The following is a 15,437-nucleotide window of genomic DNA, read 5'->3' as shown; positions in this document are numbered from 1 at the left end:
ACGGTAAAATAGACTTTAAATGGTCTTCAATCTATCCTGCATGAAAAGATAGTGAAAAATATCAGGAGTCATGACAGCCCACACTTGTAAATTGGAGTTAAGTTTGTTGTTTGAAATCAGCCCCCACAAACAGAGTTGCCTATACCTTCCAATGCCAGCCAATTAAAAAAATATATATTTTAAAGTCTGCAAAATAATAGCTTGCTACTGTGGGCAATTACAATTCCAGATTACATAGTTTTAATTATTTAAATAGTACGTCATGTGGGTATAAGTCAGGGACCCGTGGAAAAGCAATGTCCCTTATCCTTATGTCAGAAGAAAGCTATCTAAGTCCTGAAGGCAGAAGGTGGGGGGGAACAAAGACACTTGATCACTGAGTAGAACCCCAGTCACCTCTGTTCTCCAGCTGAAGTTAGAATCTGTTATCTGTCAGATGGGAAACAGAAATGCATCAGGAAGCACAAAAGAACTTAAGATGCTGCCTTAGAGACAGGAAGCTAAAGAGCTGTTTCCAGACCGACAGGTTCAAGATCATGCCTCTCATCAGATTTCTGTGTTCACTACCCCACCCCACTCGGGCTCTGGTGAAAGCTAACAAAAAGAGCCAGTGGTTAAACGTGGCTCATAAAAATTGGGGTAGTAAGCATACATCATTTATACCCAGTATCCAGGATCTGCTCAGGGTAATGTTAAGATTTCTAAGGATGTCAGAGCAATCTAGGCGTCCATGGTGATGTGTAAGGACTTCTGAAGCTGAAAAGTAGACTTATTATGGGTCACGAAAGACAGCAAGACACAGGACAATGTCTTCATAGTCTAGAAGCGTTGGTACAAAGATAGAGGACCGAGGGAAGAACATTTGGAGGCATCATGTTTAACCTGGCTGGCCAGACACTCATTCTTGGAATCCTACTTACAAGAACTCACTCTTTTTCTACTGAAACTCCTATTTCTTATCTAAGGCATATATTTGTTTGCCTCAAATGCAGCTGGGTAAAATAATTCATTTACAGTTTTTTTTTGCTGGGGATGGGAGAAGAGATTTTGGTGGGAAGAGGGGAAGAGAAAGTGGTGAGAGCTTTGCAGTGGAAAATGTCTATGTCTGAAGATCACCATGTTCCCTTGGCAAGTCACTTCCTCTGTCCAAACCTCAGTTTCCTCCTGTGTGAACTGGAAATAACGATAATGACTGAGAGAATCACTGACAAGATCATACGAGATGATGTCTATAAAGGGCCAAATGCAATGTCTGGGAAACGGTAGACTCAAAAAATTTTGGCTCATCAAGTTCCTTTAGCAAATTCATAGTCTGTCTTCACTGAAACGAGGGACGTGGATTTTTAGTATTGTTTTCTCATTGTCTGGTTTGTTTAAAATGTAAATAGGAACGGCGGGAACTTAAACAATTGCAGTGTTGTTGTGATACCAGGAGTGTATCTGCTCAGGAGACTAAGAAGCATTAAGAAGGCGAGAAAGAAAATGACCCAGATCAGCTCTAGAGACAGCAGAGCCTGAAGAGTCCAAGAGCAATTGCTCCGTTTCTGCAGGAGTTTGTATCACTGTATTTCTATTCTCCCCAAATTCTAAAAGGAATGAAGAAGCACCATCGTGGACGGGTACCGAGTGCCTTTAACACATAGGATGCAGTTCATAGCAATAGGATACTGTTTAGACATATCTCCAGAACAGGAGGACGAGGGGGGAGAAGCTAGAACCATACATTCTGGCCCAGCTCTGTGAGGGAAAGCTTGATAAAATCCCCCCTGAATGAATTGTTACATAAAGCACAGTCCTCCAAGGTGGTTAAATGCTAGGAATGCACATGTCTCTGCTCTACCCCAACCCAGCAAATTTTCGCAGCAGAGGACACGATATTATATGTGGAGAATACCCTTTGCCCAAAGACAACTAGACTACAGAACTCTCTGATTTCCCTTCTCTCTTTAATAAATGTAAGAGCTCTTGGAAACTTTGTATTAATGCATTTTCTCCTATTCTGTTTCACAACAGCCACCAAATAATGTAACTTAACTACAGATGGCAGTAAGTTTGATTTTAAACAAAGGCGATTCATATAAATTTTAGGGTCTGTGTAAAAAGATTTTAAGAATATTCATGAATTCTGACCTCACACATTTTTCAACAATAACACCTTTGTATTTAAGCCAATTTTATCACCTGTAGAGTAATCATTAATCCCTATACTAATGAATCCTTTAAAAAAAAAAATACACATATACTTTTACAACCGATATAAAATTATCAACAATGTCTCAATGCACATTTTGACATCATTACCTATATATATGCAAGGCACATGCTTGTGAGACATTGGGTACTCTACATTGTAATTCACAACTTAGATTTTTGTCTTTTCTTAACTAACTACATTGGCCTCTGTTTCCTCTAACAATGATACTTGTATACATGATATGTCAACTTGACTCATGTATAGCTTCAAGTATATTAGCCTTGGTAAATGCAAGAGGCATTAGTACACCCTGACCATGTGGCAGACAACTAACAATTTATAGGCATAACTATAGTGCTTGCTCTTCTCAATGTATTCTGCATTGTTGATTTTAGTCGCATAGAAGACCACCAAAAATAAAAAAAAAATAAAAAAAAGCAGATGTAAAATTAATTCTTCAGACCAAGACTTCATATTATTCAAAGAGCTTTCATTGTTTTAGAAAATGTTGTACTGGTAACAGAGGCATCTGGGAACTAAACTGTAAAAGGATTTTTTCCAGTTAAAATTCACTTGTCTATCCTAAGCGCTTCCTCTTGTAGGGCGACATTGAAGTATTATACACAAATTCAAGCTCAGGTCTCTTTGTGTATGCAATATAGTAAGTACTGTTTGGAAACACTTTATTGAAAAACTGTTCAGAATAATCTATTGTAAATTAAAATACTTAGCAGCCACGAAGGGTTCAAATACAAGGACTTAAATTATTTTGTTCTGTGCAAAGAAATAAATTGAACTCATTATAGCAGTTCACGGATTTTGATGTAACAGATGACTACACAGGGTACCAGGAAACCAAGCTAATTTCCCATCAGTTGCGCTGTCGAAGATTGTCCTACTGTAATATTTTGGTTTTAGGGCATTAGGACTTATTTCTAGCAGAATACTGCAGTAGAACTAGTCAGTTCTGACATGGTCATTCATTTCTGTCTCAGGACCTAGGTACATTTTAATAGATGGGATGAGAGAGAAAGGGCTGTTTTGTCTCTCAAGGAATTGCTAAACCAGATGTTGAAAAGGGAGGAGAGATTTTCAGATTTTAGCTGCAAAGCACCAGCGAACAAATTAAAAACCGACATCCAATCAGTAACAACGCCTCCAGCCAGAGAGCTTTGCCTTTCTGCGGCCGCCGCTGGCCACTTCTGCGCTCCTCCCCGAGGTGACTTTTCAGGTCACTTCTTCTTGTATATTTGTGGAGCATTTGTTCTCTGAGTGTGCAGCTCACCATCTGCTCCGCAGATCAAAGGCCTCCACCTCCAAGGTCCCTCACCGGAGCCAGGGTCACTGCTGGGAAACCCCCTTCACCGACTTTCAAACAATGAAGTGCACATTTCATTGCATTTACATTTTTAAAGGACTCTCTCGTCTTCATGATCGCCGAGCATTAAGATATCATAATACGGTGGTATTATAATTAGTTTTCCCAACTGATCCTGCTTTCTGTCTGGTTCCTGAGAGAGAGAAAAATACATTGGCGGGTTTCAAAGACAGGTTTTCAGAGGTCTTTCCTGCTGTCTTCGTAGGCAAAAGCTTTTATACATATTATGTACAGAAAAATGATGGTTCCCAACACACAGAGACGTGTTTGTGAGTGAAGTTTGCCTCTTAGGAGTTAGGCAGCGTGGTCTTCACTCCAAACTTTTTCAAACTATCTTACCCTCAAAAGATTTCTATGAAGAGCTGGAGATAACTTAAAACTCAGGAAAACCGAACCCCCAATTTCTGGTCATTTGAAATGGGGAGACATCAGTATTCACAGTTTTCCAACAGAGGGCAGTGGAATTCCACAGATTAATCGGACGGGGGCGACCGGATCCTCAGGACGTAAATCTCTGCAGAGAAATCCGCCCCAGCACAGCCACTCTGGCAAAGGGGGGGTCACTGCACTTAATTAAACTGTATTGACACCATATGGAGCCCCACCTCCTCAGCTCTACTTTTTGGATTCATTAATGGCTTAAAAAAATCAGAGACTAATAAGGGCAATAGGACTATAGAGTCTGTGACTTCACTCCTGAACACGAATCTTAGAAAAACCACACTTCAACAAAAAGCTAGTTAGCAAACAGAAGCCTTTCAAATGAGACCATTTCTGTTCATTATCTCTCGAGCTCCAAGCAATGTCACTGGACTGTTTTATTTTTAGTAATATCATGCTTTAATGAGTGTGTGTTCACTTACGTAATCTTTTAAACGACTTTCAAAGTCAGAAAAGCTGTAACTGTTTTTGCCAAAGAAGTACATGCAAACATTTGAATATTTTAGCCTAACTAGAGAAAGGAAAAGTTTTACGTGTCTGCCTCCCCAATGCCTTAACGTCTTTGATATGTGAATAAAATATGTCTGTTATAGTTGGAAATGAAAATGTCTTTGTCATGATTTGAACATCTATTATAAAATTAAGCTAAATGAAACTCTTTAGAAAAATATTGCATACCAAAACATCTGATTTTAAGTAGCATTTTAATATGTTCTCTTTTTTATTCTCTTTATTTGTCAGAATACTTTTCTAGTGTCCTTTTAAAATGTGTTTTCAAGTGGAGTTTTTACTTTACACTGTTTAAAACACACTTGGAGGTGGAAACACATATTACCTCCTTGTTTCAATCTGTCCTAGAACTAACACCTCAAATCTGAATGTTCTTTCCTTCTCTTTAAATGTTTTTTTCTTCATAATTTTGAAGATCATAGCATTAAAACATCTATTTATTTTCTGATTATAAAATAAAAAGCAATATTGCATATATTTCTAAAATACAGAGACCAATGTAAAAAGACTGATGATTTTTTCCTGTCTTTTTCATATATCTGCACATGAAATAGTCATACATTTCATGTATGTTGATATCTGTTTTACACATAGCACAGTATATATTTCATATATGTGTGTGTGTGTATGTATATATACATACACACACACACACACACAAGTATACTTAACATTAGATTGCATCAGCTACAGAGTTTTGTGACTTGCGTGTTTTACTTAACATTCTGCTTTGAAAACTCTCAGGTCTTTGGGTTATTACTATACAATTGTGTGGTATAAACTATTACATCATATGGATTTACTATAATTCATTTACTTTTTCTTGTTGGTCACTGATTTATCTGACACTGTAATAGTCCAGTAACTGAAAATTGATTCCAAAGTCCAAGGAATCTATGATACCAATTCTAAGACTTTGGGTTTGAAAGTTGCATATTTTAAATGAACTTTATCACAAGTCTAAATAATCAGTAACTGCAATAAAGAAGTCATGAAAGACGAGGAAAAATATCAGCTATGTTTCTAGAGATGAGATAAATGGTTTAAGGACTATATTTTAATAATACCAATAAAGAAAAATTTGCATCTCTCACTTTATAATACTATTTGTTACAGATGAATGCTTTTGTGTATAATAAAATTGTCTTGATCCTTTTGTTACGGTTAAGTCAAATTGAATACAATTTTAATAAATATTCATGTATTTCCAGACATTTTTCTGCTACAGTACAGAGCTCAAAAGATAAATCAGATCTTTCATTTTATCCTTCAGAATCATACTTGTAGTAATTCAAGCTGAACGTGAGATACACAATACTTAAAAATCTTAGAAACTTGAGGGAAACTAATATCGAGGTAAAGTCTCATTAGGGGAAAAAGCTGTTTCTGACCCACCCACTCCCCAGAAATCCTAGTTTTCAAACAGCGGTATATTGATTCATTTTATCACACTGATACAGAACTTCTTCGTGGCTTATAAAATAACCATGTCTTTGACACCACATATATCACACACAGAATCCAGAATTCATTTCAAGTAGTAGCGGCCCTTACAAAATTTTTAGTACTTAATCTAGGTATAGATCTATATACATATCTATTTCTATAATTTGATATACTTTGCATTTTAAAAGCCCTTTTATTATTTTTGGAGTGGGTAGAGAATATTAGGGTATTAGTATTTTAATATTATATATGAGGAAACTTAGAACAGGCTGAAATATTGGTAAAGTTATTAGACCACAGTCCGACAACAAGCTAAGAACTGGATTCTGTTTTTTGATACATAGTCACTCATTCCGCCACAACAAGATAATATGTTTCTTTAGCCTACTGAAGTCTTTTCATATGTTTAAGTGATTGCATAGACCACACTTAATATATAAGTAGGTTACATATAAGTATAATGTACATATAGATACATAAATGCACATATATGCATATAGAGAGAGATGAAGAGACAGAATACAAAGTGTAGACAAATGAAAACACCTACCTATGTTATACATTGCCCTATATTCAGCTCATCATTAGTCAGAGAAAAAAATAAATAGCAACTTTCAGACTCGTACATTTCTTTGCACTCTGGCCTGTGGATTTGTTTGGAAAACAAAGAAACATTTTCAGCCTCCATCAGAGCTGGGAGTAAGTGAAGGCGTTCCCGCCCATCTGAGTTTCACAGGTTTTGTATTTCACACTGGGAATCAGGCTTTCACAGGTTTTTAACTACCTTAAAACCTTGTTAACTTTCAGCCGAAATTGCTGTTTAACAATGTTAGGTTCTTGTGGGAATACAGGATCCTTTAGAAAGGAGTGTGGAGGAACTCGATTCCCAGAGCAATCGAAGTCTAACGCTGGGTGGAAACAGGAGGAACTTCGGCTTGGAGAGCCTTCTGTGTTTGGAGGCAAACGGGGGACTGGAATAAAGCTGAGTTTTCTCAAAAAGTGAGACTCAGTCGGCGTAGGAGAGTGCTTTTCTGATTATCCATGGCAGGGACCAGCTCTCCCGCTGCAGGGAGTGGGGTAGACCAGCTGTTTGCAATGGTCTCTTTCTGCTGCTGTCCCCGGGAAGGGGTGGCAGCTTACTGGGGACTCAGGGGGTCCTCCTCTCCCTCTGCTCCCTGGCTAGGTGAGAGAGAGCCGGAACCTGAGATCGAGGCAGCCCACAGCTGGGAGCTAAGTTCTAGTGTTGAAGGCTTTAATTCTAAGTGAAAATGAAAAGCCAGGCTGGGAACCCCCTGAAGGTTTCACCAGTCGCTAGGTAAGGGAAAGGGCTCAGGAGGTCCCCCAAAGGGGGAAACAGAAGGAAAGTGAAGACCGTAGGAGTCAGAACGATGAAGGATCTGAGATCAGGGATTTAGATCCCCAGTATAAAATATCCTCGCTCAAGGACAGTGTTTATAGATCTCTGAAAGAAGGATGTTTCGCTCTTTCCTTCCAACCCTGTCTTCTCAACCAGCCCCCAAGCGACTCGGGCGAAGTCTGGAGGCGTTTTCAGTTGTCACAGCTGGGACACGGGTGCTGCTGGCCAAGGATGCTGGGAAACCGCCCACCGTGACCAGGACAGCCCCCGCCTAATAAACAATGATCCAGCCCGAAATGGCAGCGTCAATGTGGGGACACCCGGCTTGGAGCTCACTGTTCAGATCGTATGACTATATTCACTAATTCCTTGCAGAAATTATGTCCAAGGGGAACTCTGGCTTCTAATCAACACTGCTGGACGTGCACACACATTGGGAATCACCCCAAAGGGAGCCGCCTCTGCAATGACGTGCACGTGGGCGCAGCCCTGCACTGGGCACCTCCGTGTTTCAGGACTTTGAAATTCACTTGCAATTTACCCCCAAGAGAAAGCAGTCAACAGGAGCCTACAATGCAAGTTTCCCTAAACAATGCATGCAACAAAATACTAAAGCTATTTCAAATTAAGAGAGAAAAAATAAAAAGAGCTGTAGGCATAAAATGTAAGTGTGCCTGGTAATGTAATAGATTTTTTTTCTTTCTTTCTTTCTTTTTTTTTTAAGGCACGTATTAAACTATAAAAGAAAAAGGCATTCGGCCACATTCCTCATCCCGAGCCCTCCTCTCCTCGAGAGCTTTGTAGGCCGCTGGGAAACAGACATTGCGGGGTGTGAAGCTGTCAGCTGGAGACACCGGCTTCCAGGAGCGCACCGGCCTCCGTCTCCCAGCCCAGCCTGCGTGGGGTGAAGGCTGCTTTTTTCTGAAACTTGGCAGCAGCTGACCAGTAAAATTTGGTCTTCGCCGGAAGTCTTAGCTCCAGCGGTGGCAAGGGTTAATATTAAACCCACCACAGCATTTTGCAGGGTCTCCCCGGAGATCGCTCAATGGATTCCCACTGCCACTGGAAATAATAGCTCGCAGCTGCAGCGAGCCGCGGTAACACATGATAGTCCCGTCGCAAGCGGGCGGTGCTCCCGTGGAAATGGGGAAATCACCAATGCTGTGCTCTGAGCTGTGCTTGGGGTCAGAGTTCCTGGGCCACAACCTGGAACGACCTCTCCGCCCACCCCCCCAGCCGAACTTGCTTTGGGATGGGCCCGTGGCAAGCCTGGAGGAAGGTGGGGGCCAGGGAGGAGCCCCAGGGAAATGGGGAGCCTTCGGATCAAAGGGGACTTATTCGTTGCACACAGAATAGTCCTCACCTCCTGAACGAGAATCCCGGGTTCTTCTTTCAAAGCTCAGGAATAGGTGGCCAAATGTGTCATACGATCTAACCGAAGTAAAATGTTTCTCTATTCCCAATACCTCCCTCCAAATCTCTCTAATCCATCAGTGGAAGTGCTAAAAATCCGTCCTTCAGGGCATCATTCTGTGCCCATAACACTTTGAACAGAGAAATAATAGGTAAAAATGGAACGCCTGCCTCCGGAGAAATAGGAGAAACCATTATTTGAGCAAAGCCTTCCAGCAGGGCAGTTCTTGAGATTTGTATATCTTCCCCACTCCCCATCATCTGACAAATCAGCAGGCACTCAATCAAACCCTCATTCATGGATTCAGTTACTGTTTATTCAATCCTTCCTGCGCCCGTCATTCATTCACTGACAAGACTCGAGTCCCACACCAAACTTTTTGCCCAGTAGATAGGTGGCTGGTATAATTTCTTTTTTAAAACTTAATTGATTAATTAAATCGAGGTAAGTTTGGTTTATAACGTTATACAAGTTTCAGGTGTGTAACATTATATAATTCGACATCTGTAGGTCTTACCTTGTTCTCACCACCAAATGTCTAGTTTCCCTGTCTGTCACCATGGAAATGACCCCTTTACCTGTCCATCCCTCTCTCCACTCCCTTCCCCTTTGGTAACCACCAGTCTGTTGTCTGCCCCCATGAGCTCGCTTTTGTTTGTATGTTTTTGTTTGTTCGTGTGTTTTAGTTTTGTTTTTCTGCGAGCAGTTCCTCATGCAGACAGCTCCTTTGGAGAAGCACCCCCACTCTGGCCCTCCAGATACTAAATTGATTGAAAACAAGCCCAACCTTTACCCCGCTGCATGGCAAATTATAAATAAATATAGATGTTTTATATTTTGTTTGATATATTTTAAACTCGACATATTGTATATATGTACATAGAGGTATAGATGTACATGCATGTGTGTGAGGGAGCTTGGTGAGACATCCCCAGAAAGCCCACAATCCTCTGCGATACTGAAAATTGGCTGCGACAGAATTTTTTGTTTCAGGAAGCACTGGGGCTACTCGATGATGTCATGAGGGTCCCTGGAGAAAATGTGGTCATTAAGTGAGTTGCATGTGGTGATAAGAAGCCATTAAAATAAACAGAACTTCTCTATAATTACTAAATTTCCCAGAAAAACAATTAGAGTGCTTGAGACATTCTGTGTCTGTCTTCCACGGAGTTCAAAGTTTCCGCTCCACCCACTCGCTCAAAAGTGCTCGCTGAAATTGTACAGCAGAACCCGCCGAGCAAAGAATCGGAGGCCCCTCTGGAGCGTTTGACAGCATTTTTTTGCTGTGTTTAATTTTCTTATAAACAGTCGGGAGCTCTGAAACAGAATAAATGGACTCGTTCTATGTGAAAAACACAATCACTTTCAAATCATTTTGCATGATGTCATTCCTGTGCGTTGTAAGACAGAAAACGCACCCTGTGAGAGCTGTCAGCCCTGCGTATGGCTGTCCTGCTCTGGGCACGGATAACACGTATCAGAGCAGGCTATTCATTTGCGTGTGTTTGTGCATGTGTGTAAACACATACACTTATCACACATAAACTATCATAGCAATTCATCCTCTTCGTCTTTCCTCAAGAGCCATGCTTCCAGCCTCTGGAATTCCAGGATTAAAAAGACATCCTGCCCCGGCTGGTTTGGCCCAGCGGTTAGAGCATCGGCCCTCGGACCAATGGGTCATGGGTTCGATTCCAGTCAAGGGCATGTACCTCGGTTGCAGTTTGTCCCCGGCCCTGGCTGGGGTCCTGCGGGAGGCAACCAGTGGATGTGTCTCTCCCACGTCAATGTCTCTCTCTCTCCCTCCCTCTCTCTCTCTCCCCCCCCACTCTATCTGAAGATAAATGGAAAAATATCCTTGGGTGAGAATTTAAAAAAACAAACATCCTCATGTCAGCAGATTCTCATGAAAATATCGAAATGGTAAACATTACACTTTCACCGGAGCATATTTTCATGTGAATGAAATATAAAGGAAAAATAACTGGAGAGGTTGGATTTGGATTTGCATATGTATATACGAGACGAAGGTGGACGTTGAAAAGAGATAGAGGCCCTGAGAAGTCAGGAGTGAGAGAGAAACTGAACAGGGGTTACTGGCAGGCACACAAGCCAAGTCCACGAGCCATGGACTTCACAAATGTGCTCTGGTCCTGCCTCACTTAATGCTCTGTCCCCCATGTAAGGAAATAATGTATCCCTGGTCTCCACTGGTCAATTAGATCCTATTTTTCTTTATGTATAGAGCCACTTCAGAGAAGCTCTATTCTTATTTTTAAAGTATAATAAAAGATTAGATCGGATGATGTCAGTTGGAGTTACGTGATAGGTTCTCACTCACCTAATGGCTTTGCTATCTTTGCTGCCTCAGAATGACCTCGTTGAGACCCTTCGGGGACAACACCTGTCCTCCCCACCATCCCCAAACCCTTAGCTTCTCTTCTCTTGCATCTGAATAGCACCCCGTCCTTACTGCAATGGTAGCACATTTCCGCAGATGTTAGTTTTTGTTCACACGTGTTTTACCCTCTTGCCTCTGAAGTACGTGCTTCTAGAAGACAGGGTGAGGTTGTACTTATCAAAGTTGCGTCAGAATCCTCCGGCACAACGCAAACACTCTATAAAACCTTGCGGAGTGAATAAGCAAAAGAATGAATGGATGGGTTGTTTTGCTATGATTTGTGGAATGCATGGGCTTGTGGGATCCCTGACTCAAAAGGAGTTTCACTTATGCTTTCCCGGCATGGATGGCATTGGGGACACAGGCTTATAGCACATTATACATCTCTGAGAATACAGAAGATGGAAGAGAGGATGTCAGGGAGGAATGTCTGGAAAGTTCTCATTTTATAAATAATCTAACCAAATTTAAACCCTGTTCAAATGTTTATAACAGAGAACATGTTTTTAGTGGTTGCAAGAGAGCAAGGACCTCTAGCATCTATTAATATTCTGCCAACTTTGGTTACTAAATTTATCATCAAGGATGAATGTTATTTTCTGCACCATATAGAATTTTCTGGTAGAACTGAAACTAAATTTAGAGAAATAACATACAGAATTATGTGTAGGCTTCACTCATATGTGTATAAAAATAAATACTGTGCGTGCGTATACTCACGTACTTAATGTGGGGCATTTTAAAATTTGGATAGACCTCTATTATTTTCACTAATGAAGGGCAGAGGAAGCGGAGATTGTTTAAAAGTGATGTGTGGTTCTTTCTGGAGTGAATTTTTAAACTTTAGTTTTTATATGCTTTTAAAACCAACTTTAAACAAAGTGATGGATTTACATTGAGGACCTGAATCCAGGTGGACTTTCATATCTGAACCTGTTTCTTGTCGGAAATAGCTTCTTCCCACAGACTATCACACAGCATCAAGTTATGGCTGAAATTCTTCTTAGAATTAGGAAGCTAATACAGGGTCTTGGTTTTATGGGAATGCCTTCAGATCTTGAGTTCAAACAGGACTAAACGAAGTATAAAGAGATGTTGACGAAATAAAGTCACGGTGAAAGTACATCGTTGCATGTTCTCTGTCCCTTGCTAATTTCCTGGGTCTGGAAGCGGGCGCAGACCTGTCCGGGAGCAGGCGAGGCTGACTGGCACCTGTCCGGCTGTGCCGGGGCTGATGGCTGGGTGTCCGCTTTGATTGGACCAGGCATCTGTTTTTGATTGGCTGCCCAGTCTCTACCAGTCTTTAAATATTTTCAACATCTGCCCTGGAAATAGGTACCCCTCCTGTATTCTCGACACTTATACATTTCATTCAGATGCTGAAGAAGACTACATTAATCAGAATTTGACAGAGTGAGGAGAACATCATGTTTGGCCAATTCCCGTATGGAAGGGAAATGGGGAAAAGCACTGTAAAATAGGTCAGAATAGTTTAATGAAAGTTTTAGAGTAGTTTAATGAAAACAGATAGAATGGCAAACAACACATATTGCTGATGAACAAATTTATGTTCAGTAGGTCAGGGAGGCAGTCCATCCATGGTATGACTCATTGGCAAACTGATGCTGTCCATGACTTTGAAAAACAGGTGATCCCAACGGGTGGTTAATATACTCATTTAACTATAAATTTCCATTTTTACCATGCATCATTTTTTCATAGGGAGCGTAAGTGAAATTTCACCACCATCCATATTTGCAAAGAGTAAATGGAAGGAGTAAAAATCACTGAGACTTCATCCAATGTTTGAATGCCTGCTGTTGTCAGAAACATAAAATCAGGACAAACAGAGAAGCATGAAGTTCCCGGAGAAAGAGTCAGGACAGTTCTGTACGGAGCTCCTTCCACCTCCGCCTGACATTCGACATTCACTTGAACAAATAAACCAATCGGGGCACTTCCCAGCTAGTGAAAAGACAAAAGTCAGGTTGTGAAGGTCCGCCGAGTGGCCAGACACAGCTGGAAGTCATTGGGCAGCAGAGTCCAGTGCAGGAGAGTTTGCAGCCCACACGGTCCCACTGATATTTTCCTAGCGCTCCGAGTAATTTTCTTCCACCCGTCAAATGGTTTCAAGACTCTCCAGCTCAAAATTACCTACAAAACGTAGATGCCAAAAAAGGTAAACTGTTCTGCCTGGGGACAAAGCAACCAGGAACCCTTGAGGAAATTCCTTGTCAACACTGTGAACGGGACGGAGGGGCAGAGCGCCACCACACAGCCTTGAATCCCAACTGTCCTTCTCCCTCGTCCGCTCCCGTGAAGGGAGCAAGTAGTGATTTGCCCATGATGCTGCGAATACACATCAATTGCCTGGCCTCTGTTTATTTCGGGGTGGGGGTAGGGAGGAGGTTGAGAACAACCCTCTAATGTTTTGCTTTACTTTCAGGTGACCTTGGGATGCAATTGACATGTTAATCAGAGACAGACTAATAACATCTTTCCCCATCTTATGTTCCGTCAGTATCGTCATCATCAATACAGTGGCCGTCGAACTACCTCATATTAGGAATTCAGACGTTCAGCGCTGTGCCAATTCCCGTCTCTCATGTGGCTCCTGATTGATAACGATAGGAATTCGCTTTAATTCAATTCTTTAAGGACATGATCACACAGATGCCTTACTTTTAAACTTTCTCATTACAAAATAGGATATGTCACATGATAATGTCACCTGATAATACATCCATCTCTTTAGCTAATTAACTATCTTAGCAGCTATTTACTTAAAATAGGGCACGCAAAGACCCTTGCAAGCGATTTCCATATAAAAATCATTTACACTTGATAAAGCAATAATTGACTATCCTCCATCTTACAGATCGGAGCATTAAGACAGAGACAGTAAGCCAATAGCACAAGCTGGCAAAATTAGCTGGCCTGGGATTTTTAACTTCCATTCCTTTTCGGGGCATGAAAACCAGAGTCAACCTGGAGCACGCTCGTTAGTTCTCAAATTAAACAACAGAAATGTTGCGTTGTTGCAAACTCTCATTCATATCTGCGAAGGCCACACACAAACCCTAAATATTTCCCAAATTCAAATGTCTTCAGAGGTTCGTATGATAAAAACAGGATTGGGATTTGGGGCTGGACCAAAAGATACTGGTAACTGATAACATCACATGCGAGACACCCAGGAATTGCCAGGGGCCATTTAAAATGTTTGAGATGGTGGCAGAGTTTTGCAGCAGCACGAATGAACACACCTAGAAAGCTCCTCAGACTTGCTTCTTCAGCGCAGGTGCGGAAGGAAGAACATTTTTAGCTCTTTTTCTAAGAGTATAAGTGCTCGACTGTGGTCGGAGTCCAGTTACTTTAGTTTTTTTTTTTTTAATCCTCACCTGAGGACATTTTTTGTTCAGATGGGGGGGGGGGGGAAACATTGACGTGAAAGGGACACATCGAATGGCTGCCACCCACACGACCCAACCAGGGCCGGGGACAAACTGCAACCGAGGTACATGCCCTTAGCGGGAACCGAACCCGGGTCTCTCTGGACCGCAGGCCGACGCTCCAACCAACCGCTGAGCCAAACCAGCCAGGGCACCAGTTACTTTAGTTTTTAAAGATAATTAAAAGAGATTTGACGCCATGCAAATACTATATTTCTATATTCTCTAAACCTTTGATAAGGATGACTTTGTGACAGAAATGAGCAGCTACAGACTTCAGGCCAAACTGGCCCTTGGCCTATTATTTTGTAAATAAAGTTTTATTGAAAAAAAACGGAGATGCTCACTCATGCATGAGCTGGCGTTGTGCCTGGGGACTTTCACGGTGCCAGAGCTGACCTGAGCAGGTCCGGCAGAAACTGGCCATTAAGCCAAACGATATTTACTGTCTGGCGCTGTCCAGAGAGAATTTGCCAGCCCCTGACCTAGACGATTGTGGCATATGTTAAAAAAAGAAAGACGGAAAACCAAGACTAGGAGACCTTAGTAGACAAAGGGAGACAGAGCTGAAATTTCATGCTCCTTTCCAGACAGTGCCCGGGTCCCAGTGGCACGCCATCTGTCATTGCCCCATCGTGACCATTATTGCTGAGGACATCCATTTGGCCTAATGGCAGTCATGCCATGGACAGAATTTGCAGAAAAGGAAAGAAAAGTTGCCAGAGCCCGTTAGTGTGAGATAACATTTTATTGAATCCTCCCCCTATTGCAGAATTTCAACTCCCTCACGACCTCCCTGCCCAACAGCCAAACCCCTTTGGTGTTTTTAATAAGAGGTAGTGAT

Source organism: Molossus molossus, unplaced genomic scaffold (genome assembly GCF_014108415.1).
Source record: "Molossus molossus isolate mMolMol1 unplaced genomic scaffold, mMolMol1.p scaffold_m16_p_19, whole genome shotgun sequence".
Lineage (NCBI taxonomy): Eukaryota > Metazoa > Chordata > Mammalia > Chiroptera > Molossidae > Molossus > Molossus molossus.
The sequence above is the reverse complement of the archived record's forward strand: the minus strand, read 5'-3'. Positions refer to the sequence as shown.